The sequence below is a fragment of the Panthera onca genome, chromosome B3 (genome assembly GCF_046562875.1).
Source record: "Panthera onca isolate mPanOnc1 chromosome B3, mPanOnc1 haplotype 2, whole genome shotgun sequence".
NCBI lineage: Eukaryota > Metazoa > Chordata > Mammalia > Carnivora > Felidae > Panthera > Panthera onca.
In genome coordinates this window covers 107561160-107586990 of record NC_138344.1, presented here as the reverse complement: position 1 = coordinate 107586990, position 25831 = coordinate 107561160, and the positions used below count along the sequence as shown (strand labels likewise).

General features: G+C 41.9%; 1 long non-coding RNA gene across 3 annotated transcripts in view; it reads left to right on the top strand.

Moving 5' to 3' along the window:
• Positions 1–457: 457 nt before the first annotated feature.
• The window catches only part of LOC132669953 (uncharacterized), a 78551-nt gene continuing 53177 nt past the window's right edge, over positions 458–25831 (top strand). For 2 of the 3 annotated variants that reach the window (XR_013556090.2, XR_009606303.2), the window contains exons 1-2: positions 458–687; positions 2863–2965. This is a non-coding gene — a long non-coding RNA (uncharacterized LOC132669953). The remainder of the gene's footprint in view (positions 688–2862; positions 2966–25831) is intronic. The other variant, XR_009606304.2, reaches the window with a different exon arrangement.

The window sequence follows — 25831 nt, the reverse complement described above, 5'->3', positions numbered from 1 at the left end:
AATCAGGCCGTCGCCTGGGAAGGGCAAGACATTTGTGGCCACAGCGCCAGGAGCCCCGCTGGTTATTTCTAGCTTGCTGAATGTCAAAAATCCAGGCCGCTTCTCACAGCAGCCTCCACTTGTCAGACCAAATCAAGGCATCCACGCGTCAAGCAGGCGAATCAGCTGCCTCCAGCACTGGCCTCGCTGCGCCCGCCCAGCGCGGTGCACCTGACCTTGTCCGGATGCAGCCGGCCAGCGAGCCCCGCCCCCGCGCCCAGGGCGACTGCTCCCACCTGCAGCCCCCGCGGTTTCTCCGTGTGGAGCCCGCTTGGCAGCCTGCCTTGGCCGACTGTGACCACAACGGACAGCCTCCCACGGCCTTTGACCCTAGAGAGGGATTGGGTAGAACCCTCTGCCTGCTCTCTGTTCCGGTTTGGAATTTCCCACCTTCACTTGCTTTTCTTCTCAACACACTTCTCACCCTGCAGCCCAGTTCCTTTTTAGGTCCAAATCAGCAAGCTTGTTTGCGTCTGCAGGATCCTGTTTCACAGCAATTGCAAGGCAACACTAGTCCTGAGTGTCTGCTGTTAGTTTCTTGTCCCAACTTCTCTTCATTGAATATTGGAGCAACTGCTGGCTAGGCTTTGGATACAGCAGACTGACCTTGACCCTCAGGGAGCCCACAATCTTCTGGGGGAAGAGAAGGTGATGTTTTAAGCTGTGATTTGATGGTTGCTATGGAGTTTGCTAGAGGAAATGGGGGTTGGGGGCAAGGATCATTGCAGGCAGAGAGAACACCGCAAGGTGTAAGGCCTGAAAGAAGGCAGAGGGGCCACCCAGGTAAAGAGAGGGGAGCAATTAGCATGTGATGAGTTGGGAAAAAGCCAGAAAGGGACTTGTGAGCCAGAGAAAGGAATGTAGACTTTATCCTGACAATACAGGGCTTTGGAGGGGGTTTTACCATTTGGTTTTGTTTTGTTTTTTTGTTTGTATGGTTTGCCTTGGAGGGTTTTTAACAAAGAAGTGACCAATCAGATTTGATTTATAGGTGGGCCTGGAGGTCCTGTAAGTCCCAATACAGGGTCAGTAGCAGCATTTTCAAGTGCAGGGGCTATGTTCTCCCACTTGGGGCTCAAATTGGGGCTCCTACTTGGGGTGATTTCTTCACCCCTTCCCTGATGCTTTTTTCCTACACCCACCCCCACTGTGACTGGTTTGTTCTTTGGCGTCCTACTGGCCCTTCCTAAACTTTAGCCAAGATACTAGGTTGACAGTATTCCCAATCTACCACCCTGTTTTCAATCATTTATTTACTCATCTCACTTATAAGAAGTTGCTATATGCCAGGTGTTGTGCCAATCACTGGGGGGTGCGGAAGGGAAGACTCACATGTTTCCTGATCTCAAAGAGCTCAGAATTTGTCCACTAGTCCCTCCACTTGCCCATGCACCAGAATCCTCTGTAAAGTTCTGAAAAATACAGCTGATTGAATATCACTGGACTGACTAAATTGGAATCTTTGGAGGTAGGTTCCATGGAGCCATATTATTAAAACTCCCCTCCAGGTAATTCTGCTGAGCAGTTAGAACTACTGATCTTGGGAGGGATTTCTCTGATGGCTGTTTGTCTACATGGTCGATGGGGAGAACAAACCCAGAGTCTGGCTCCTAGTCATAAGACAGTCAGAAATCACTAGGAAGGAAGACAGGGGCAAGCTCAGTCCACTGGACCTGTAAGCCTGGGACCTGCTGACATGCCTGCAGAGAAACAGGAGGGGTAGCGGCGGTGGGTAAATGGAAGGGCGGGGTAGAATGTATTTGGATGGTAGGGTGGCTGTGCCTGCCTAGAGTGGACAGTGCTTCTTCCTCAGCCTAAATTGTATCAATTGTCCAGTTAGAAAGCAGGAGACCAGCTTTCTGGCTTGTTGACATAAAGACTCCTTTTCAGCACCACCTTGATCGTCATGGTCAAGACCTAGGGATGTTCACACTGACCGGTTTCAAATGGTGACTGTGATGAGTAACTAACAAATCAGCAAGCATGTTATACACGACCCACAAATCTCTACCAGTTATGTCTGAGTACTGGGGCAAACTAAAGCAAAGGGAGTCTGTTAGCTCACTGTTCCCAGAAGTAGACCCCATAAGTATAACCATCCTCTGGGGGATTCCAGGAAGGTGCTATCCTGTCCAATCATGTCTGGAATCTCACATCCCCAAGGATGGGTCTTCAAGGGGTTTGAAGGATTGGATTTCCAGTTCCACTTTCTGTCTCTTGGCAACGACTGTTCTGAGAAATCTGTTAAGTATTTATCTGTTGAAAGCTTACTGTTGGCCAGGTACTGTGAAGCCTCAGTGAATATATGTACAAGCCACTTGGGAAGATAAGACACAATTTTGTGTAAAAGTAAATAAATACAGGACTTAGATATTCCCAGGCCAACCTAGAAGAACTGGCTTGTGGTTGACTGGGGTTTTGTATCCTGACCACTTACTTGCCCAGTGTGTATTTGAGTGCACTATATTCCGGGTCATTTGCAGACATGTAAGGCATAGTCTTTGCCCTCAAGAAGCTCGCATTCCAATAGGGAACACAGAATGTATCAGTATGGATATATAGCAAATAGTGTAGGCTGGGACGAGAGAGTGATTCAGTATCTGCTTTAGCATCAATAGGGCTTGTCCTGAAATATCCAACTTTTTTTTCCCATACCCTAGACGTCTTTTGGGAAGACAGCTCTGATCATTTCGGGATTCACCTTATTGGAATTAGTGGTCAGGACATTACAGCCACTTCTATCACCATTATCAAACTTTGTGGTCTAGCCCCCGTGCTGGATTTCACTTCTCTCTCCATTCCTGTACATCACCTCCATTTCAGGTATACACCCATCTCTTCTACCAGGAACTGAGTCACTTTGGGTGGGAAGGTGATACAAAGAGAAGAAAAATGAATACCTGATCATCTCCAGAAAAGGGGTAAGGTGAGTGCCACTTAACAGTAGAGTCTCCTATATGCCAATTGTGCAAACTGTTCATGGGCGTTTGTTCTTCTTTTAATCACTTCCCAGAAATACTGGTGGTTTAAAATGACAGAAATCAGGACCATCAAGCCTAGAGAAGTGGGTGACAAGTGATTTCCACCTGGACAAAGTCACTGCGTCCCTGTGCAGAGGCAGGTGCCCTGACCCCAGCCTGAAAGCTGAAGTTGGCTCAAAGGAGGCAGGTAGGAGGCCACTTCGTGTCTCACTGAGAGGAGGCAAGCTGTCTGGCTCCTGCTTAAAAACCTACGTGCGATTTTGTGATTTTTTAGTCCCGACAACAGGTAATTACAGAGGCTTTGCCTGGCCCGGGGGGGGGGGGGGGGGGGGAGGGGGGGGTTGCGGAGAAGCTTCTCTCGCCACAGCAACCTTGGTGCACAGCCTCTATCGCATCTGGAGGGAGGTGCAGTCAAGCACTCAGGCCCCCCTCGCTGGTCACGCTCTTGGCTTCTTTGCATTCCTAGCTGGGAGACACCTTTGTTCCCATCTGCCTGTCTGAGGCTTGAGCAGCGGTCCTCTTCAGGTGCCCATCTCTGCTGAATCCTCCTTAGTGGAGGGAGGGATGGACGTGGGGGAGGAAACCCTGAAGACACTCTCTTCACTGTCTCAGTACCCAGTACTTTTCCACTCGGAGCCCTTTCCCCAGCCTTCTCCTCCAACCTCAGGGTCCATAAAGCTGCCTTTTCCTCAGGGGCTTCCTCATGAGCAAGACAAGCCTCACATCTACACTGATGCAGCTGCCCCTGACTGGTATGCAGTTCCATGGCAGAAAATGGAACAGGAGATGGGCACCTTCTCTGATTTTAGACTCTTGCTTGTACTGTCACAGTGAGTGATTAAAGGCTTGTTGCTTTAATTGGCTACTCTGACTCCTGACAGCAAAGCCCTCTCTCCCTCTCTCTGAGCTGAGCTCCTGACAGGAGGGACTCCTCAAGCCCCCTACCCAGTGGGGAGCACACACTTCAAGCATGGCCCCATTTCTGGTGGAGGCCATGTTCCTATTTCAGTTCTCCACTCCGTTTCTCTGTCTCTCTCACTCATACACAACAGTACCTGAGGACAAAAAGAAACCCAGAGTTGCCACGGGGGGCTGGAAGGGAATCAGTAGGAAAGAGAGGAATAATGAAGCAGGCCCTGGCCAGATCCAGACTCAGAGACCAATTTCTTTCATCTATGCTACAGAGGAGGAATCAGAGTTGGCAAGGTGAGTGACTTCGCTCTGGCCACCCAACTAAAGCCCAGGTCCTGATGATTTCCAGGCTGCCTCCTTGATCTTGCAACCTCCTGCTACAGGTTCCGGGCAGGGCTGCGTCTCTGGGTGCCCAGGACTGTGCCCTGCCCTCTGTAGTCTGTCCTCTGAGGAGCCTCAGCCTCACTGGGGAAAGGGAGACTAGAGCAGGGCTCTAAACTTTGAGCAAGCTCACCATCAGTCACCTGGAGGGCTGGGTAAAACACAGACCGCCAGCCCCACTCCCCGAGCGTCTGATTCAGTAGATGTGGGGTAGGGTCTGAGAATTTGCGTTTCTAACAAGTGTCCAGGTGTGGCTGATGAGAACCGCTGGGCTAGACTATGAACAGCCAAAAAGCAACAGAGAAAGAAAGAATGGAAACTAAGCAAAGGAAGGAAGAAGGGAAGGGGTAGGGGTGACATCGTATCAGGGCAAGAAATGAACCTGAAGGGCTGGGCCCTGGGAGGTTTTCCTCTTCCTCAACCACCCTGACCTCAGGCTTACCCAGAAGTTTTCAGTTTCTTTTAAACCCCTCCCCCACCCTCTGCGCTCTGGCCCACAGGTGAGGGCAAAAGTCCCACTTAAATGAGAAGCCTTAGAGCCTGCACTTAAAAAGCTCTGAGGTGGCTTCTCTTCCAACACCCTTCATCCTCGCTTCCTTGTTGCGATGCAGCAGGCTGCTCAGCTGCCAGCTACCCATGAGCCTCAGGTACTGAGGATAGAGTCCTGGAGGGTGGTTGTAGCTAACTTCCCCATCTTTCTCTGGCTGCCCCTGTGCATTCACAGGAGCCCTGGAAAGCCCAGAGAAAGGTAAAGGGGGGGGGGGGGGCGCACATTACGATAGGATGGGTGGAGGAATTAAAAACCACAGCTCACATTGACTCAGCTCATGTTTCAAGTTCTCCTGAATCATCAGTGAACGCGGACTTCAGGTCTGAATGTGGGTCATAAATGTGTTTGAATGTAACAGGATAGAGTGAGCCAGATACACAGGAGAAAAAAACCAAAACTTTCAAGTGGGTGTGAAAAAAACGACCCACCTCTCCAAATCTGTTAGCTGTTTGATTAGCTCCCGTTGGCTGTGGGAAAACCAAGGCACAAATATTATGTCCGGGGGCCTAAAGCTGTTCCAGCGACAGCAGGAGGAGGACTAGAGAGTAGTCGACGCAAAGGCAGACAGCAGGAACCCTCCGCCCAGAGAAGAGGCACTGGGGGACCCTGGACGGGGTGAGGCCAGCTGGAGGCCCCCCTCCGGCTGCCTAGTGACCCACAGAGCACCAACTGACAAGCAGCTGCTGTGAGCTTCTCTGCCCCAGGCTGGCTCTGCAGGTAAGAGGCTGTTCTCAGGTTCAGGAAAATACAAGCCTTGCCACTCAGAACGTAGAGACTTCTGCCTACTTTCATTGTTGCTATGAACTCCAGAAAAAAAAAAAAAATCGAAATAGTGAACAGATCTTCTGTTTCAAAAGACTGAAAATATTTCCAAAAGACTTGGGGCTCTGAGATCTCTCCTCTGCCTGTTTCTCCAGCCCCAGGGGTGGGGAGCTACCATGCAGCCCCCCCCCCCCCCCCCCCCACACACACTTTAGTCCCTTTCAGAAAAGCCTGTGTGTGGCTAGGGGTTGTTTCTCCCCACTGGAGAGGAGGCGGGTGATGCCTTGGACGTGCTTCCTTAAAGCCACAGGGAAAGAGTTTTCTGATTCACCACCAGCTGCTTCCTGGAATTGCAGCGCAGGGCTGGCAAATGAATGGTGTTTTTCCAAGGTGATCCAGAGCTGTTACAACATTCCTGTTCAATACCCATCAGACCTTCCTGTAAGTCAAACCAGAAAGTTACCCAAACCATGCATTCCTGAGCAGTCAAGCACACGAGATTCCAGACACACTGTTTCCAACATGCCTCCATATCCCTCTGGAGACTTGAGGTCCAGTCACCCCCACGACCTCTGGACTTCCCTAGTGGGGCCATGCATTTGTCTGGCTGACATTGGAGTCATGTGGAAGCCTATGTACGGCTCCCAGTCATCCGGGAAGTGCAGGACTGTCCTGATTCCCCTAATAGGACTGTCAGCTGAGAAAGGAGTGGAGCCTTGAGCTTGCTTTGTTCTGCATTTCACAAAGACCCTTTCTCTTGACCTGCCCAGCTCTCCAGCTGGTCTGAATAGACAGCTATCTGGTCCCACACTGAATCGGTATTGGCTTTTTGTCAGAAATAAGGCACTGGTTTGGGAGTGCCCCTGATTGACCCTTGGTCTGCGCGTGCTTGCTCTCTCTCTCTCTGTCTCTGTCTCTGTCTCTCTCTGTGTCTCTCTCTCTCTCTCTCTCTCTCTCTCTCACATAAAGGAGGCATGAAGGAGAATCCAAGTCTCTCTGCTGCTTTTGAGTGTAGAGGCTTTCACTTGGGATGTACAGAGAGGGGAGAGGAGAAATTCTGGACTTGTTCTGCCTCTGAGACAACACTGCAGTGGGAAACATGAAAAAATAAACCTACTTGGTTCTACTTTCCTTATCCCTTCCCCAGTAAATGGAAAGCTACTCAGAGTGGATGTGTCTGGGGAATAAAACAGATAGAGCTGAGGACTGGGGCCTGCTCTTAACAGTGACTGAACTCCAAGCCTCCTCTAGGATGAACTGGAATAAGACCTCCCCCACCTTCCCCCTCCCCCTTGACTGATGGCTTATGGAACCTTTAGTTGGGAAATGCTGACCAAGCTGAAGGCCCCTGCTTTTAAACCCAATTCCTCAGTTGTGGAAAATATAACTATAATTTGCACGGAGAGTTAAGAGTTTACAAAGTATCCTATTTTTATCCTCATCACAGTCTTCTGAAGTAGGTATTATTATTGCTGTTGAATCAGTAAAGACAGCCAGGTTTGGGAGGGTTGGCCCAGGGTGAATGCGGAGTCAAGTTTTACATCCATGTCTCCTGACTCAAAGTCCGTATTCTTCAGAAGCATGGCATGATTGGCTGGGAAATCGTATTTTCTAGGGTAAGGTGAGCCAGCTAAAGCAGAGTTGGAGGATTGTGATTGGTGTTTGGCTTCTTTGACAGGTGTTTCCTGTTGAGTGCAGGCTGACTTCAATCTGTGACACGGGCCGGACCGCTGGGGCAGCATCTGTTCTGTGGGTCCCGGTATACGAATTAGCTTTCTCAAGGCACTAACATTTTGAGAAGATACAGATTAAATGGAGACGTCTGCTGAGCCTGTGGCTTTGTGGCAGTGTTGGTCTGCAATAGGCACATGTGATATTGTGATTTACAATATGTATTTGGTTTGTGATCCATTCCTGGCACAGAGCTCCTAAAACACTTGGAATTTCCTGTGATAGCAATGAAGGTGTCTTTTGTGATGTTAATGGGGTGATTTTTTATTTTTTTTGAAGACCTCTAAGGACAGGACTGCTTGCCAGTGGAACCAACTACCTAACTAGAGAGTTGGAATGTCCAGTCTCACTCCTCCCCCATCCCTCCTATCCTCCCTCCAGTGAGAGGAGAGGGGCTGGAGATTGAGTTCAGTCATCAATGACCAATGATGTAATCAATCATGCCTACTTACTAAGGCCTCCATTACAAACCCAATGAGCTTCTGAGTTGGTGAATACTTGGAGATCTGGTGAAAGTAATGCACTCTGAGACACATGGAAGCTCTATACCTTTCCCAACACCTTGCCCTATGTATATGTCTCTTCTATCTGGCTGTTCTTGAATTATATCTTTATTTTTTATTTTTTGAGAGAGAGCATGCACACATGCATGGGAAAGGGAGGAGCAGAAGGAGAGACAGAAAATCTGTCCCCTCGCTCAGCGGGGAGCCAGCATGGGGCTCTATCCCATGATCATGAGGTCACGACCCAAGCTAAAATCAAGAGCCCGATGCTTAACCAACTGAGCCACCCAAGCACCACATATCCTTTTATAATAAACCAATAATCTAGTAAGTAAAAGTTTCTCTGAGTTGTGTGAGCTGTTTTAGCAAATCAATTGAAACCAAGGAGCAGGTAGTGGGGACTTCCACCCTATAGCTTATTGGTCAGAAGCACAGGTGATAATCTGGACTTGCAAGTGGCATGGGTGGGGCAGTCTTGGCCTTAACCTGTGGGAGCTGACTTTACCTCCACATAGATAGTGGCATAAGTGACTTGCTTTGTAAGACCCTCAGCTGGACTTGCTGGGAATTACCCCCCTCATCCAAATTCCTGACCAGAATCTTAGTGGTTCTTACAGGGCTCATGCCAGTGCAGTAGCTCAGGAAGAGCACAACAAACAGGGAAGCGTGTCTTATGTTCTCTGTGTATCTGTATAAGTTGCAAAAGCTTTTTATTTCCCCTAAGGAATATTTCTTTTTGAGGAGTGTTAATTCAAAATGTTATTGTCTATTAATAATTTTACTATTTTTTTGAGGTACGCTTGACATGACCTATTGGTTTCAGGTACACAAAATGATTTGGTGTAGTGTATGTTGTGAGATGATTAGCACAGTTAGTTAATATCCATCACATAGCCTCAACTTTTGTTTTTTTCCTGTGATAAGAAATTTTAAGATCTGTGCTCTTGGCAACTTTCAAATGTACAATACAGAATGGTTAACTATAGTCACATGCTGTACATTACATCCCCAGGACCTGTTTATCTGATCACGGGAAGTTTCACCCATTTCACCATACTGCCTGCCTCTGGCAACCACTAACTGCTCTCTGTATCTTTGGGTTTGGCTTTTGTTGTTGTTTTAGATTCCACGTATAAGTGAGATCATACAGTGTCTTTCTCTTTCTGACTTATTCCACTTAATACCCTAAGGTACATCCATGTTGCTGCAAATGGCAAGATTTTACTACTTTTTTTATGGCTGAATGATACTCTATTTTGTGTGTGTGTTTGCCTCTCTTATCCATCCACCTGTTAATGGACATTTTGGTTGTTTCATGTCTGGACTGTTGGGAATAATGCCACAGTGAATTAACATGGGGTATATGTATCTCTTCAAAATAGTAATTTTGTTTCCTTCACGAAAATGCCCAAAAGTAGAACTGTTGGATCATATGGTAGTACTATTTTTAATATGAGGAACCTCTATATTTTTTTTTCATAGTGGCTACATCAGTTCACATTCTTGCCAACAGGGCACCGGGTTTCCTTTTCTCTACATCCTTGCCAACACTTGTTTCTTGTCTTTTTTTTTTTTTTTTTAATGTTTATTTATTTTTGAGAGTGAGAGAGAGAAAGGGAAACACAGAATCCAAAACAGGCTCCAGGCTCTGAGCTGTCAGCACAGAGCCTCACACAGGGCTCGAACCCATGAACCACGAGATCACGACCCGAGCCAAACTGGGACACTTAACTGACTTAGCCACCCAGGTGCCACTTGTCGTTTTGATAATAGTCATACTAGCAGGTGTGATGTGATCTCCTGTGGCTTTGATTTGCACTTCCCTGAAATTTGTGATACTGAGCACCTCTTTATGGATCTGCTGGCCATTTTGTATATTTTCTTTGGAAAAATGTGTATTCAGATCCTCCACCCATTGAAAAAAATCAGGTTGCGGAGCACCTAGGTGGCTCAGTCAGACTCTGGCTCAGGTCATGATTTCACAGTTAGTGAGTTCAAGTCCATATGCGGCTCACCACTGTCAGTGTGGATGGAGCCTGCTTCGGATCCTCTGTTTCCCCCTCTCTCTTTCTCTGCCCCTCCCCTGCTTGCACTCTCTATCAAAAATAAAATAAAACATTTTTTAAAAAATCAAGTGTTTTTTTTGTTTGTTTGTTTTTTGCTATCAAGTTGTATGAGTTCTTTGTGTATTTTGGATATTACCCCCTCATCAGATAGAGGACATGCAAATATTTTCTTCTGTTTTGTAGGTTGCCTTTCCATTTTGTTAATGGTTTCTTTTAGTATAGAGAACCTTTCAGTCTGATGGAGTCCCACTTGTTTATTTTCACATTTGTTTCCTTTGCTTTGGGGTGTCAAATCCAAAAACAATCATTGCAAATACTGATGGCAATGAACTTACCCCTGCCTCCCCCCCCCACCTTTTTTTAAGGAGTTTTAAGGTTTTTAGGTATCACATTCTGTTTTTAACCCATTTTGAGTTGGTGTGTGTACGTATGTGTAGTATAAGACAGTGACCCAGTTTCATTCTTTTGCTGTGGCTGTCCAATTTTCCTAACCCTGTTTAGTAAAGCGATTATCCTTTCCCTACTGTATTTGCTTGGCTCCTTTGTCATAAGTTGAACATATATGGTGATTCCCATGTATAGGCTCTCCGTTTTACTCCATTGATCTATCTTTTTATGCTACTACTTTACTATTTTGATTAGTATAGCATTTTCTTTTTTTTTTTTTTTAATGTGAAAGTTATTGTCAAATTGGTTTCCATACAACACCTAGGGCTCATCCCACCAGGTGCCCTCCTCAATGCCCATCACCCACTTTCCCTTCCCTCCCACCCCCCATCAACCCTCAGTTTATTCTCAGTCTTTACGAGTCTCTTACGGTTTGCCTCCCTCCCTTACTTTTTTTTTCCTTCCCCTCCACCATGGTCTTCTGTCAAGTTTCTCAGGATCCACATAAGAGTGAAAACATATAGTATCTGTCTTTCTTTGTATTACTTATTTCACTTAGCATAACACTCTCCAGTTCTATCCATGTTGCTACAAAAGACCATATTTCATTCTTATTGCCAAGTAGTATTCCATTGTGTATATAAACCACAACTTCTTTATCCATTCATCAGTTGATGGACATTTAGGGTCTTTCCATAATTTGGCTGTTGTTGAAAGTGTTGCTATAAACATTGGGGTTCAAGTGCCCCTGTGCATCAGCACTCCTGTATCCCTTGGGTAAATTCCTAGCAGTGCTATTGCTGGGTCATAGGGTAGATCTATTTTTAATTTTTTGAGGAACCTCCACACTGTTTTCCAGAGTGGCTGCGCCAGTTTGCATTCCCACCAACAGTGCAAGAGGGTTACCGTTTCTCCACATCCTTGCCAGCGTCTATAGTCTCCTGATTTGTTCATTTTAGTCACTCTGACTGGCGTGAGGTGATATCTGAGTGTGGTTTTGATTTGTATTTCCCTGATGAGGAGCGATGTTGAGCATCTTTTCACGTGCCTATTGGCCATCTGGATGTCTTCTTTAGAGAAGTGTTTATGGTGTCTTCTGCCCATTTCTTCACTGGATTATTTTTCATGTGTTGAGTTTGGTGAGCTCTTTATAGATTTTGGATACTAGCCCTTTGTCTGATATGTCATTTGCAAATATATTTTCCCATTCCATCGGTTGCCTTTTAGTTTTGTTGATTGTTTCCTTTGCTGTGCAGAAGATTTTTATCTTCGTGAGGTCCCAATAGTTCATTTTTTGCTGTTAATTCCCTTGCCTTTGGAGATGTGTTGAGTAAGAAATTGCTGCGGTTGAAGTCAGAGTTTTCTCCTGCTTTCTCTTCTAGGGTTTTGATGGTTTCCTGTCTCACATTCAGGTCCTTTATCCATTTTGAGTTTATTTTTGTGAATGGTGTAAGAAAGTGTTCTAGTTTCATTCTTCTGCATGTTGCTGTCCAGTTCTCCCAGCACCATTTGTTAAAGAGACTGTCTTTTTTCCACTGGATATTCTTTCCTGCTTTGTTAAAGATTAGTTGGCCATACTTTTGTGAGTCCAATTCTGGAGTCCATTCTATTCCATTGGTCTATGTGTCTGTTTGTGTGCCAATACCATGCTGTCTCGATGATTACAGCTTTGTAGTAGAGGCTAAAGTCTGGGATTGTGATGCCTCCCGCTTTGGTCTTCTTCTTCAAAATTACTTTGGCTATTCGGGGTCTTTTGTGGTTCCATACAAATTTTAGGATTGCTTGTTCTAGTTTGAGAAGAATGCTGGTGCAATTTTGATTGGGATTGCATTGAATATGTAGATTGCTTTGGGTAGTATTGACTTTTTAACAATATTTATTCTTCCAATCCATGAGCACGGAATGTTTTTCCATTTCTTTGTATCTTCTTCAGTTTCCTTCATAAGCTTTCTATAGTTTTCAGCATACAGGTCTTTTACATCTTTGGTTAGGTTTATTCCTAGCTATTTTATGATTCTTGGTGCAGTTGTGAATGGGATCAGTTTGTCTTTCTGTTGCTTCATTATTAGTGTATAAGAATGCAACTGATTTCTGTACATTGATTTGGTATCCTGCGACTTTGAATTCATGTATCAGTTCTAGCAGACTTTTGGTGGAGTCTGTCGGGTTTTTCACATATAATGTCATCTGCAAAAAGTGAAAGCTTGACTTCATCTTTGCCAATTTTGATGCCTTTGATTTCCTTTTGTTGTCTGATTGCTGATGCTAGAACTTCCAACACTATGTTAAACAACAGAGGTAAGAGTGGACATCCCTGTCATGTTCCTGATCTCAGGGGAAAGCTCTCAGTTTTTCTCCATTGAGGATGATATTAGCTGTGGGCTTTTCATAAATGGCTTTTATGATGTTTAAGTATGTTCCTTCTATCCCGACTTTCTCGAGGGTTTTTATTAAGAAAGGATGAGGAATTTTGTCAAATGCTTTTTCTGTATCAATTGACAGGATCATATGGTTCTTATCTTTTCTTTTATTAATGTGATGTATCACACTGATTGATTTGCGAATATGGAACCAGCCCTGCAGCCCAGGAATGAATCCCACTTGATCATCTATTTGCCGTCTACAGGAGACTCCTTTTAGACCTGAGGACACCTTCAGATTGAAAGTGAGGGGATGGAGAACTATCTATCATGCTACTGGAAGTCAAAAGAAAGCTGGAGTAACCATACTTATATTAGACAAACTAGACTTTAAATTAAAGGCTGTAACAAGAGCTGAAGAAGGGCATTATATAATAATTACAGTGTCTATCCATCAGGAAGACCTAACAATTATAAATGTCTATGTGCTGAATATGGGAGCCCCCAAATATATAAAACAATCACAAACATAAGCAACCTTATTGATAAGAATGTGGTAATTGCAGGGGACTTTAATACCCCACTTACAACAATGGATAGATCATCTAGACACAGAATAAATAAAGAAACAAGGGCCCTGAATGATACATTGGATCAGATGGACTTGACAGATATATTTAGAACTCTGCATCCCAAAGCAACAGAATATACTTTCTTCTCAAGTGTGCATGGAACATTCTCCAAGATAGATCACATACTGGGTCACAAAACAGCCCTTCATAAGTATAAAAGAATTGAGATCATACCATGTACACTTTTCATGTACACATGAAACTTGAAGTCAACCACAGGAGGAGGCGCCTGGGTGGCTCGGTCGGTTAAACGTCCGACTTCGGCTCAGGTCATGATCTCGCAGCCCATGAGTTCGAGCCCCGCGTCGGGCTCTGTGCTGACAGCTCAGAGCCTGGAGCCTGTTTCAGATTCTGTGTCTCCCTCTCTCTCTGACCTTCCCCCATTCATGCTCTGTCTCTCTCTCTCTGTCTCAAAAATGAATAAACGTTGAAAAAAAAAATCAACCACAGGAAAAAGTCTGGAAAACCTCCAAAAGCATGGAGGTTACAGAACACCTTACTAAAGAATGAATGGGTCAACTAGGCAATTAGAGAAGAAATTAGAAAATATATGGAAACAAATGAAAATGAAAATACAACAATCCAAATGCTTTGGGATGCAGCAAACCCTTTGGGATGTCCTAAGAGGAAAATACATTGCATTCCAGGCCTATCTCAAGAAACAAGGAAAATCCCAAATACAAATCTAACAGCACACCTAAAGGAAATAGAAACAGAACAGCAAGGAGACTCCAAACCCAGCAGAAGAGAAATACTAAAAATCAGAGCAGAAATAATATAGAATCTAAAAAACTGTAGAGCAGATCAATGAAACCAAGAGTTGGTTTTTTGAAAAATAAACAAAATTGAGAAACCTCTAGCCAGGCTTCTCAAAAAGAAAAGGGAAATGACCCAAATAGATCATGAATTAGAATGGAATTATTACAACCAGTCCCTCAGAAATACAAGCAATTATCAGGGAATGCTATGAAAAATTTTATGCCAACAGACTGGACAACCTGGAAGAAATGGACAAATGCCTAAACTCCCAGACACTTCAAAACTCAAACAGGAAGAAATAGAAAATTTGAACAGACCCATAACCAGTGAAGAAATTGAATCAGTTATCAAAAATTTCCCAACAAATAAGAGTCCAGGACCAGATGACTTCTCTGGGGAATTCTACCAGACATTTAAAGCAGAGATAATACCTATCCTTCTCAAGCTGTTCCAAAAAGTAGAAAGGGAAGGAAAACTTTCAGATTGATTCTATGAAGCCAGCATTACTTTAATTCCCAAACCAGACAGAGACCAAGCAAAAAATAAGAGAACTATAGGCCAATATCCCTGATGAATATGGATGCAAAAATTCTCAACAAGATACTAACAAATCGAATTCAACAACATATATCTTTTTAATATAGTTTAAAATCAGCGACCATGATGCCTCCAGCTTTGTTGTTCTTTATTAAGATTGGTTTGGCTATTTGAGGTCTTGTGTGGTTCCATACAAATTTTAGGATTATTCTATATCTGTGAAAAATGCCATTGGAAGTTTGACAGGGACTGCATTCAATCTGTAGATTGTTTTGGGTAGTGTGGACATTTTAACAGTACTCTTCAAATCCATGAACATGGAATATCTTTCCATTTATTCTTCATTTTCTTTCATCAATGTCCATAGGTTTCAATGCATGGGTCTTTGATCTTCATGGTTAAGTTTATTCCTAGGTACTTTTTTTTTTGTTTTTGATGCATTTGATGGCGGGTGGTGGGGGGAGTTTTCTTTTTCAGATACCTTATTGTTAGTGTACAGAAACACAATTAATCTTTGTTGATTTTTGTACCCTACATCTTCACTGAACCTGATTATTCTAACAGTTTTTTGGTGGAGTGTTTAGGGTTTTTCTATATATAATATGTCATCTGTAATAGAAATAATAATTTTACTTTTTCCTTTCTGATTTGTATGTTTTTTATTTCTTTGTCTTGCCTAATTGCTATAATTAAGACAACTAGTGCTGTGTTGGATAGGAATGGCAAGAGTAGGTATTCTTATTTTGTTCCTGATCTTAAGAGGAAAAGCTTTCAGTTTTTCACTTTTTAGTATGCAGTTAGCTGTGGACTTGTCATATATGTGGTCTTCATTATGTTGAGGTACATTCTCTCTATACCCAATTTGTTGAAGGCTTTTATAATGAAAGGAGGATGAATTTTGTCAAATGCTTTTTCTGCATCTATTCAGATGATCATATATGATTTATATTCATTTTTAATGAGGTGTATCAAATTGGTGTTGTAGATGTTGAACCATTTTTGCATTCCTGGAATAAATCACACTTGATCATGGTGTATGATCCTTTTAATGTATTGTTGACTTCAGTTTGCTTATATTTTGTTGGAGACTTTTGCACCTGTGTTCATCAGGGATATTGGCCTGCAATTTTCTTTTCTTACAATGACCTTCTCTGGTTTTGGTATCAGGGTAATGTTGGACTCATAAAATGAAATTGGAAGTGTTTTTTTCCTATTCTAGTTTTGGAGGAGTTTGAGAAAGATTGGTACTAATTCTTTAAATGTTTGATAGAATTCACCAGTGAAGCCATCTACCCTTACACTATTGTTTGAGAACTCTTAAATTCTTGGTTTGGGGTGCCTGGGTGGCTCGATCAGTTGAGCGTCCGACTTTGGGTCAGGTCATGATCTCACAGTTCATGAGTTCGAGCCCTGCATCAGGCTCTATGTTGACAGCTCAGAGCCTGGGGCTGGCTTTGGATTCTGTCTCCCTCTCTCTCTGCCCTCTCCCCACTCACACTCTGTTTGTCTATCTCAAAATAAATATTGAATTTATTGATTCACCCCCTTACTAGTAATCTCTTGGTTTAAGATTTTCTGTTTCTTCATGATTCAGTCTTGGTAGGTTGTATGTTCCTAGGTATTTATCTGTTCTAGGTTGTCCAATATATTGGTGTATACAGGCAAACCTCAGAGATCTTGTGGTCCAGACCACTGCAGTAAAGAGAGTATTGCAATAGAGTCAAATGAATTTTTTTGTTTCTCAATGCACGTAAAAGTTTACACTATACTATAGTCTATTAAGTGTGCAATAATATGTCTAGAAATGCATATACTTCAAAATATTGCTTAAAAAATGCTAACCATTATCTGAGCTTTCCACAAATTGTAATCTTTTTGCTGGTGGAAGTTCTTGCTTTGATGTTAGCAGTTCCTGACTGATAGTGTGGTGATTCCTGAAGGATGGGGTGGCTGTGGGAATATCTTAAAATAAGTCAACAATGAAGTTTGCCGCACTCACTCTCTGCCTTTCACAAATGATTGCTCTATAGCATGTAATGCTGATTGAAACCATTTTATCCACAGTAGAACTTCTTTCAAAAATGGAGTCAATCCTTTCAAACCCCACCAATGCTTTATTAACAAAATCTACGCAATATTCTAAATCCTTTGTTGTTGTTTCAACAAGCTTCACAACATCTTCACCGGGAGTAGATTCCACCTCAAGAAACTACTATCTTTGTTTATCTATAAGAAGCAATTCCTCGTCCTTTCAAGTTTGATTTTGTAGAAATTCAGGCTCTACTTTAGGCTCTACTTCTAATTCCAGATCTCTTGCTATTTCCCTCACATCTGCAGTTACTGCCTCCACTGAAGTCTTGAACCCCTCAAAGTCCTTCCTGAGACTTGGAGTCAACATCTTCCAAACTCCTGTTAATGTTGATATTTTTTGACCCCTTCCCATCAATCACAAATGTTCTTCATGGTATCTAGAATGGTGAATTCTTTCCAAAAGGCTTCCAAGTTACTTTGCCCAGATCTATTATAGGAATCCTTACCTATGGTACCTATGAAATACATTTCTTAAACAATAGTTCAATTTCAAAATTACTTCTTGATCCATGAGCTGCAGGATGGATTTTGTGTTAGCAGATATGAACAATAACCTTAACTGCACTACTCTTGGGTGAGTAGTCAGTAAATGGAAATATTTTGAAAGGAATCTTAACAGCAGGTCTCAAAGTGGGTTCAAAATGTTCAGTAAACCACGTTGTAAACAGATGTTTGTAATATAGACTTAGCTCTTCTAGTTATAGAGTACAGGCACAGTAGATTTAACATAATTCTTAAGAGTCTCTAAGATTTTCAGAAGAGTCAATGAGCGTTGGTTCAACTTAGTTACTAGATATATTGGCTCCTAACAAAAGAGCCAGCCTGTCCTTTTGAAACTTTGAAGTCAGTCATTTGCTTCTCCTTAATTTTATTTATTGAAGTATACTTGACACACAATGTTACATTAGTTTCAGGTGTAAACATAGTGATTTGTGTAGCTACTATCTGTCACCATACTGCCCTATTACAATACCATTGACTATATTCTCTATGCTGTACCTTTTATCCCCACGTCTGGAACGAGTTTCTTTGTATTCCAGGTGCCCTTTTATTTTTTTAATTTAAATAATTTTTATTTGAGTAAAGTTGATATGATGTTACATTATTTTCAGATGTGCAACATAATGATTTGACAAGTTTATACATTATGCTATGCTTACCACAAGTGTAGCTATCATCTCTTACCATATAACATTATTACAATATCATCGATTATATTCCCTGTGCTGTGCTTTTTATTTCCATGACCTTCATTCCATAACTAGAAGTCTATCTCCTACTTCCCTTCACCAATTTTGCCCATCTGAACACCTCCTTCCCCTCTGGCAAGCATCAGTTTGTTCTCCGTATTATAGGTCTGATTCTGTTTTGTTTTTTCATTTTTGTTTTTGTTTTGTTTTAGATTCCACATATAAGTGAAAGAATATGGTATTTGTGTTTCTCAGTCTATTTTATTTAGAATAATACCCTCTAGGTCTCCAGTTGTCTCAAATGGCAAGATCTCTTTTTTATGGCCAACGTTCCATTGTGTGGAATCTATCAATGGACATTTAGGTTGCTTCCATATCTTGGCTATTGTAAGTAATGCTACTATAAACGTATAGGTGCATATATCTTTTCAAATTAGTGCTTTTGTTTTCTTTGGGTAAAAATCTAGTGTACCACCATTACCATTACTGGATCATAGGGTTAATTCTATTTTTAACTTTTTGAGGAACTTCCATACTGTTTTCCACAGTGGCTGCACCAGCTTGCATTCCCACCAACAGTGCAAGAGGGTTCCCTTTTCTCCACTTCCTCACCAACACCTGTTGTTTCATCTCTTGATTTTAGCCATCTGACAGGTGTGAGGTGATATTGTGGTTTTGACCTGCATTTCCCTGATGATGAATGATGTTGAGCAGATGTCTTTTCATGTGTCTTTTGACCATCTTATGTCTGTTTGGGCAAAATGTCTCTTCAGGTCCTCTGCCCATTTTTTTCATGTTTATTTATTTGAAAGAGAGGGAGAGCAAGGGCATGGGTGGGGGGAGAGGCAGAGAGAGAGAGAGAGAGGAGAGAGAGAATCCCAAGCAGGCTCTGCACTGTCAGCACAGAGCCCCACACTGGGGCTCAGTCTCACAATAGTGAGATCATGACCTCAGCTGATATCAAGAGTCCTACTTAACCACTTGAACTGCTTAACTGGATTGAACCACCTAGGCACCCTGTCCTCTGCCCATTTTTAAATCAGACTGTTTTTTTGGTATTGAGTTGTAGAAGTTCTTTATATACTTTAGATTTTAATCCCTTTTTGGAGAAATCATTTGTAAATATCTTCTCCAATTCAGTAGGTTGCCTTTTTGTTTTGTTGATTCTAGTTGCCCTTTTAAACCACAGCTTTTTCCTGTGCCCCAGGGCAGATGAATCTGCTCTTGGTCCCTCAGTATTCTCCCTTCCCACTACAGTTCACAGCATCCAGGGTGGGGATTCACTTTGCTAATGTGTCTCTGTCTCATCATTCTCTATGTGGTCTTTCTTTCTTTCCTTGTTCAGAAGCCGTTCAGTCTGCCCTCAATTTTCTGTCAGGAGGAACTGCTCTCAATAGGTGTTGATTTGGTGTGTTTATGGAGGAGGTGAGTTCAGGGTCTTCCTGTGTCACTGTTTTGGACCAGAAGTCTCCTGACTTCTCCTCTTCAACTATAAGAGTTCTACATCATGCCTTCTTCCGAAAGAAGGCTGTTTCATCTACATTCAAAATCTGTTGAATGTAGCCACCTTCATTATCTAAGTTAGGTCATCTTGGCAGTTTGCTACAGCTTTTACATCAGCACTTGCTTCTTCATTTTGTGCTTTGATATTATGGAGCTGTCTTCCTAAACTTCATAAAGCTCTTCTAGCTTCAGACTTCTCTTCAGCAGCTTCCTTATCTCTCTCTGCCTTCTCAGAACTCAAGAGAGTAATAGGCCTTGCTCTGGATTAGGCTTTAACTTAAGGGAATGTTGTGGCTGGTTTGATTCTCTACCCAGACCACTAAAATTTTCTTTCTATCAGCGATAAGACTGTTTTGTTTTCTTATCATGTGTTCACTGAACTAACACTTGTCATTTCCTTCAAGAATTTACCTTTGCATTCACGGCTTGGCTGTTAGGCTGAAAGCTAGGCCTTTTATACCAGTCTTGGCTTTCCATATGCCTTCTTCACTAAGCTTAATAATTTCCAGCTTTTGATTTAAAATGAGGGATGTGTGGCACTTTCTTTGACTTGAACACTTGGAGGACGCTGTAGGGCTCTTAATTGGCCTGGTTTCAATATTGCTGTGTCTCAGGGAATAGGGAGGCCGGAGAAGAGGGACCGAGTTGGGGAAACGGCTGGTTGGTGGAGCAGTGAGAACACATACATTGTTTGCCATCTTACATATATATATTATATATATATATATATATATATATATAATATATATATATATATTTGTGGGGCCCCAAAACCATTAGTAACATCAAAGATCACAGATCACCATAACAAATGAAATATTTCAAACTTCTTCACTTATGTTACAAGAATTACCAAAATGTGACACAGAGACCTAAAGTGAGCTAATGTTAGGAAAAATGGTGCCAATGGACTGGCTCAATGAAGGGTTGCCATAAACCTTCAATTTGTAAGAATAGAACATCTGTGAATCTCAAAGTGAAGTGCAACAAAATGAGCTATACCTGTAATTGTTCATAATAGTCCCTTACGATCTTTTGTGTTTCTTTGGTATCACTTATAATGTCTCCTCTTATTTTATTTGAACCCCCTCTTTTTTTTTTTTTGAGTCTAAAGTTTTGTCCATTTTTTCTCTCTCTCTCAAAAAAAAAAAAAAAAAACCAAAAAACCTCTTAGTTTCCTTAGTATTTCCTGTTGTCTTTTTAGTCTCTATTTCATTTATTTCCAGCCCTCTTTATTTCCTTTCTTTCTAACTTTGGGCTTCGTTTGTTCTTGTCCTAGTTCCTTCAGGTATAAATTTAGGTTGTAGGAGCTCTTTTTTGTTTCTTAATGTAGGGGTTTAGGACTTAGAAATTCCCTCTTAGAGGCATGCCTGGGTGGCTCAGTTGGTTAAGTGTCCAACTCTTGATATTGGCTCCTGTCATGGCCCCAGGGTCCTGGGCTCAAGCCCCACATCAAGCTCTGCGCTGACAACATGGAGACTGCTTGGGGTTATCTCTTTTCCTTGCGCTCTGCTCCTCCCCCATTCACTCTCACTTGCTCTCTCAAAATAAATGAACCTCAAAAAATATATACATAAGAAAAATTTCCTCTTAGAACTGCTTTTGTTGCATCGCATAAGTTTTGGTATGTTGTATTTGCGTTAATCATTTGTGTCAAGGTATTATTTAATTTATCTTTTGATTTCTTTGACCCATTGGTGGTCCAGAAGCATGCTTAATTTCCATATATTTGCGAATTTTCCAGTTTTCTTCTTAGGGCTGATTTCTAGTTTAATGGCATTGTGGTCAGAAAAAAAGTGCTTGATACTTACTAAGATCTGTTTTGTGGCCTAACATATGCTCTATTCTGGAGAATGTTCCATGAAAGAGTGTGTGTTCTCTTGCCTTTGGGTGGAATGTTCTGTATATGTCTGTTAAGTCCATTTCATCTAATGTGTCATTTAAGGCTAATGTTTCCTTATTGGCTTTTTTTTTTTTTTTTTTTTTTTTTTTTTTTTTTTTTTTGGTCTGGATAACCTATCTATTGATATAAATGGGATATAGAAGGCCCCTAAAATTGTATTGCTATATTTTTCTCCCTTTAGATTAACATTTGCTTTATATATTTAGGTGCTTCTATGCTACGTGCATAAATTTTTATAAATGTTATATCCTCTAGCTGGATTGACCTTTTATTTTGTCCTATGATGATTGTCTTTGCCTCTTATTACAGATTGTGTCTTTAAAGTCTAATTTATCTGTAGAAGTGCAACCACCCCTGCTTCCTTTCCATTTCCTTTTGCATGAAATATCTTTTTCCATCCCTTCACTTTCAGTCTGTGTGGGTCCTTAAAGGTGAAATGAGTCCTGTAGGCAGCATATAGTTGGGTCTTGTTTTTTTCTAATCTATTCATCCCCTTTATGTCTTTTGAATGGAGAATTTAGTCCATTAACATTTAAAGTAATTGATCGGTATGGACTTGGCATTTTGTTAATTGTTTTCTGATTCACTTATTCCTTTTCTTGCTCTCTTCATTTGTGATTTGATGATTTTCTCTAGTGGTATTCTTTGATAACTTTTTCTTTTATGTATCTATTGTAGGCTTTTGCTTGTGATTAACATGAGGCTTACGTGAAACATATTTATAACAGTCAATTTTAAATTCATAACAAAGTTTGAACACATTCTAAACCTTTACACTTTTACTGCCTCACGTCATGTTTTTGATACCCTAATTCACATCTTATTTTATGTATCCATTAACAAGTTATTGTAGTTAGTTATTTTTACTACTTTTGTCTTTTAAATTTCACACTAGTTTTATAAGTATTAACCTACTACCACTACAACAGATTATTCTGAATATATATATTTGACCAGTAATATTTATACTTTCATACGTTTTCCTATTGCAAATTAGTGCCCTTTTCTTGCAGCTTAGCTGCAAGTGTCTTTAACATTTTTTGTAAGACAGGTCTGGTGGTGATGAAATCCTTTAGCTTTTCCTTACCTGGAAAACTTTGTCTCTAATTTTTAAGGACAACTTTGTTGGGTATTCTTGGTTGGCAGTTTTTTTCTTTCAACACTTTGAATGTATTATGCCACTCCCTTCTTGCCTACAAAGTAGTTTTTTTCTGCTGGAAAAAAAATTGCTAATAGTCTTATTGAGGTTCCCTTGTATGTAATAGGTTTTTGGGTTGTTTTTTTTTTTTCCTCTTGCTGCTTTTAAGGTTCTCTCCTTTTCTTTAGCTTTTTGTTATTGTTGTTATTTATTTACATCCAAATTAGTTAGCATATAGTGCAACAATGATTTCAGGAGTAGATTCCTTAATGCCCCTTATCTATTTAGTCCATCCCCCCCCCCCCCGCCCGCCACAACCCCTCCAGTAACCCTCTGTTTGTTCTCCATATTTAAGAGTCTCTTATGTTTTGTCCCCGTCCCTGTTTTTATATTATTTTTGCTTCCCTTCCCTTGTGTTCATCTGTTCTGTGTCTTAAAGTCCTCCTATGAGTGAAGTCATATGATATTTGTCTTTCTCTAATTTCACTTAGCATAATACCCTCTAGTTCCATCCACATAGTTGCAAATGGCAAGATATCATTCTTTTTGGTTGCTGAGTAATACTCCATTGTATACATATACCGCATCTTTATCCATTCATTCATCGATGGACATTGGGCTCTTTGCATACTTTGGCTATTGTCGATAGTGCTGCTATAAACATTGGGGTACATGTGCCCCTTCGAAACAGCATACCTGTATTCCTTGGATAAATACCTAGTAGTGCAATTGCTGGGTCGTAGGGTAGTTCTATTTTAATTTTTTGAGGAATCTTCACACTGTTTTCCAGAGTGGCTGCACCAGTTTGCATTCCCACCAGCAGTGCAAAAGAGATCCTCTTTCTCCACATCCTCGCCAGCATCTGTTGTTGCCTGAGTTGTTAATGTTAACCATTCTGACAGGTGTGAGATGGCATTTCATTGTGATGCTGAGTGATGTTGAGCATTTTTTTTATGTGTCGTTTGGCCATCTGGATGTCTTCTTTGGAGAAGTGTCTATTCATGTCTTTTGCCCATTTCTTCACTGGATTTTTTTTGGGGGTGTTGAGTTTGATAAGTTCTTTATAGACTTTGGATACTAACCCTTTATCTGATATGTTGTGTGCAAATATCTTCTCCCATTCTGTCAGTTGCCTTTTAGTTTTGCTGATTGTTTCCTTTGCTGTGCAGAAGCTTTTTATTTTGATGAGGTCCCAATAGTTCATTTTTGCTTTTGTTTCCCTTGTCTCTGGAGACGTGTTAAGAAGTTGCTGCAGCCAAGGTCAAAGAGGTTTTTGCCTGCTTTCTCCTCGAGGATTCTGATGGCTTCCCATCTTATATTTAGGTCTTTCACCCATTTTGAGTTTACTTTTGTGTATGGTGTAAGAAAGTGGTCGGGGTTCATTTTTCTGCATGTTGCTGTCTAGTTTTCCCAGCACCACTTGCTAAAGAGGCTGTCTTCATTCCACTGGATATTCTTTCCTGCTTTGTCAAAGATTAGTTGGCCATATGTTGGTGAGTCCATTTCTGGGTTCTCTATTCTGTTCCATTGATATGAGTGTCTGCTTTTGTGCCAGTACCATGCTGTCTTGATTACAGCTTTGTAATACAGCTTGATGTCTGGGATTGTGATGCCTCCTGCTTTGGTTTTCTTTTTCAAGATTGCTTTGGCTATTCAGGTTCTTTTCTGGTTCCATACAAATTTTAGGATTGTTTGTTCTAGCTCTGTGAAAAATGCTGGTGTTATTTTGATAGAGATTGCTCTCCTTGTCTTTAACTTTTAACAACTTAATGTGTCTTTGTGTGGGTCTCTTTGGATTCATCTTATTTGGAACCCTGACCTTCCTGAATATAGATGTCTATTTCCTTCCCCAGGTTAGGAAACTTTTTAGCCATTATTTCCTTAAATAAGCTTTCTGCCCCTTTCTGTTTTCCTTTTGGGATATCTATAATGTAAACATTGGCCTGCTTGATGTTGTCACATAAATTCCTTAAAAGTTAACATCACTCATTTTTCGTTTTGTTCCTCTCATTGGGTGAATTGTTCTGTCCTGTCTTTGAACTTATTGATCTTTTTTCTACTTCATGTAGTGTGCTGTTGAACCCCTTTATTGAATTTTCTAGCTCAGTTATTGTATTCTTCAACTCTGATTTGTTGAGTCCTTTCTTAGATTTTCTTTGTTGAAATTCTCCCTTTGTTTATGCATTATTCTCCTGACCTTGGTAACTACCTTTGACTGTTAGTCTTGATGGAGTGGCCTCATGTAGGAGGTTGAACCTTACTATTTAACCCTGCCCTAGACCTGTGTTGTCTCTCTCACCTTTGTGATTATCCAAGCAGCCATCTTTGTTCTTAGTGGCTCCTGGTAGTGGAGGGTGAGCCAAGACCTGGCAGTGAATCTCTGTCAACACCTAAATGTAGGCTGATTGGAAGCTGGACCCTCAAACAGAAACTTTAAAAATAGGCCAATATGCTGGGGTGCCTGGGTGGCTTAATTGGTTGCGCATTCAGCTCAGGTCATGATCATACATTTCATGAGTTCGAGCCCTGCATCGGGCTCCCTGCTGTCAGCACAGAGTCTGCTCTTGATCCTCTGTCCCTCACTCTCTCTGCCCCTCCCCCACTTGTGCTCCCTCTCAAAAAGAAATAAACATTAAAAAATATATATGCCAATATATCTCTTTCAGGAGAAGCCTGGAGATGAGGGTTTGTTCTCTCTGCACTGAGCCCTGGAGGCATAGTCAGTTAAGAACCGTTTGTTTCCTACTGTCCATTGAACCTGTCAACATAAGCCCTGATAGCTACCAGACTCTCAGGGGTGTATTCTTTGAGCAGGGGCTACAAAAAGTGGGGTACCAGATGTATACAGAACCTCCTTATTTAGAGCTATCCTTGGGGAGGAGCAGAGGTACAGTGTAAAGATGGTACCCGCTGGCCTCCCTGGCCTCTGGAGAAGATTGTAGTCAGCTTCTAGATATATATTAAATTAGAAGGTTGGCCCTCAAGTGTTAGCTTTTAATATGTGTAGATAGGCCTCCCTTATGGAAGGACTGGACATCTAATTCTACTGTCTGTCTCTGTACCATGCCTTGGGATGGTTAAGAACTGTGTTTATTACAGTCCTGTGAAACCCACAAATGTAAGTTCTGCTGGCCACCAAAGTCAGGCAGCCTAACGGTGCCTCTCCTGAGTGACCGCTATAATACCTGGGGTGCCAAATGTGAGCACAAGCTCCTTTCTGGGAGATAATAGTGACCTGGAGTGAGGCAGAGGGCAAAGATGGCACCTCCTGGCTTTCCCAGTCTCTGGAGAGTATCCCAGTTAGCTCCTGGATAGTGTTACATTGGAAGCCTGTGCCTCAGGCCATAGGTCTTAAGATAAGCAAATAGGCCTCTTAAGGAAGAACTGGGGACTTTAATTCTGCTTT